Source organism: Eucyclogobius newberryi, unplaced genomic scaffold (assembly GCF_026437365.1).
Source record: "Eucyclogobius newberryi isolate DKJ021-1_F unplaced genomic scaffold, fEucNew1.0.hap1 SCAF_10, whole genome shotgun sequence".
Taxonomy (NCBI): domain Eukaryota; kingdom Metazoa; phylum Chordata; class Actinopteri; order Gobiiformes; family Gobiidae; genus Eucyclogobius; species Eucyclogobius newberryi.
Window position 1 is genome coordinate 24166223 of NW_027315724.1, and position 2286 is coordinate 24168508.

Sequence of the window (2286 nt, forward strand, 5' to 3'; positions counted from 1 at the left end):
GCTGTGCGTTATAGCGGGCACAGGAACTACACCCAAACCTCTTCCTCCTCACTAGACCTGCTGAATACTAAACGCCTTTGATTTCCTGGCTCCGACTTGCAAACTGCAGAAGTGATTTGGGCCAACTGCTCCGGGCCAAGGCCTTCTCTGAGCAGGCCGGAAGTTGTAGCTGGACGCACTGTTTTGTGCCACTATCTCCTTTCATTTCATTAAGGCCGGCAGGATGAGTGTGTAGTGCAAAAGCATTAGTCACATAAGTGACTGACCGTGGCCAATCCAGTTACATGTCTACCCGGAGACATTTTGAGTTATTCACAGATCCTGAAAGTGTGAATTCAAAGCTTTCCAATGATGTCTCACTCATGTAGATCTGATAATATTTGAGTAAGTTGTGGTCATTTTGAATGTATACAACTCTCAAACCCATTCACTGAGAAAACGGGGCTCAAAGTTTCTCACCGGAGTGAGCCCAGAGTCACAGGGGGGCTCATTTGCATCTCAGTGAGATAAGCCCTCCCCCCTGTCACACTGACACCACCTCCCCCTACAGCTGTCACTGAAGACTCAAGAGGAGTGTTATTGATGGTAACTGGACTTGAATCAGAATTAGAAGTTACTATATTAAAGTGGAAATACTTGGATTACAAAAGGCCCTGAATAGAATCAACGAATCAGAATGAGAATAGGGTTCATTGCATTTGTCGATAAACATAATTCACAGGTGATTCAGTGCACCAACAATGGTGCACTGAATGATTCAACACAAACAACAAAAGATAAGATAAGATAGCCTTTAATGTTACAACGCAGTAGATACAGGGGGAAAGGACAGTAACTTATAGGAAGTTTAAAAAACACTCTTAATAGAAGAACTCTTATAAACAGATGCCAGGGCCAGGTATACGAACTGCAACGGGTCCATGGCTTTGAATATATGAGATAATAGATATGATATGTACACCAGAGTCCAATTACATCAGAGATCACATCCTCATCCTCTTCTTCGTCTGTGCACTCTTCTGTGCTGTGACTCTCGACTCTTGGCATCAAAGCTGTAAACAAATAACAGGACATTTAAGAAATGGCTAACTATTTCACATAAAACACTCATTAACTATATTTTTGTTTCAATATAAATACCTGAAGTGCTGATAACTCTTGATCTTTGGAAGCCGTCTGAAGAAGGGACTCAGATGCTTCTGCCAGTCCAAGTTCTTGACAAACACTTTGCCATGTGCCGTTCCAACAAGCTGTGGGATACTGAGGTGAGACTCAGGAGAGCTGTTTTCCACTACCTGATGACAAGGGCGACACTGTAAAAAAATGAGAACAGAAGAAACATATCTTAAGCAGAGAGCAGCACTGAAGTTTTGCCAGGCTAATGTTTACACATTACAGTAGTCAAATAATATAAACTAACCTCAGCGATGTCTTCTTCAGTGCGTAAGCCACGTGACCAGAAGTGGTATCGGGAGTTGTAGTTTTTTTCTCTTCCCTCGCCGAAAAATAACCCGATAACATAGCAAAGTTTAGCTTACAACTTAGCTCCGAATAGCTGCGTTTAGCTCCGGGCCTAACAGCCGGTTTAGCACCATAAAACAGACACAAAGCACGACCCACGGGTCAAGAAATACTACATAAGTATAAAATTTGTACAGACAAAACGCCGAAAAATAACCCGATAACATAGCAAAGTTTAGCTTACAACTTAGCTCCGAATAGCTGCGTTTAGCTCCGGGCTGTGGGGGTAGCAGCCGGTTTAGCACCATAAAACATACACAAAGCACGACCCACACAACCCACGGGCCAACCCACGCCGAAAAATAACCCGATAACATGGTGATAACAGCAAGTAGTCACATTAAGCCCGTATTGCAGAGTGCACTGAAGCAACATGTTAGCTTAGCATTAGCTCCACCGGAGCAGACAAGTAAGATTCTAAAGTGATCACGAGACCGCCTTAAAACACAGCGTTAAAGCAATAATTTAGTAGTAAAGTAAAAGTGTACCTGAGTAAACAGTTCCGTTGCAATGTAGTCCAGGAAATGTAAGCTCTGAAGACTGTGCTCTGCAGACGGTCTGGAGTAATGAGAGGAAAACACGGAGCACGTAGCTGGACATGCGGATCACAGCTGATTGGTGGAAAATGTAAACAACACGTTGGCTAGAAAAAGGTGACGCCCCCCAGGAGAGCAGGAAAAAGACCCGAAAACTCCACATTTTTAACAGCTTAATGTATACGTTTAAGACAACCAATAGTGTTATCTGAAGCACACAGGGGCTTAT

At 43.2% G+C, this 2286-nt stretch overlaps 1 long non-coding RNA gene across 1 annotated transcript; it reads right to left on the reverse strand.

The window, feature by feature from the left end:
- Window positions 1-827: 827 nt before the first annotated feature.
- On the reverse strand, window positions 828-2027 carry LOC140371139 (uncharacterized). Its single transcript, XR_011928437.1, has 3 exons — window positions 1421-2027; window positions 1141-1313; window positions 828-1052 (listed from the first exon to the last, which is right to left on the reverse strand). It is a non-coding gene; the product is annotated as an uncharacterized lncRNA (long non-coding RNA).
- Between the last annotated feature and the right edge of the window lie 259 nt (window positions 2028-2286).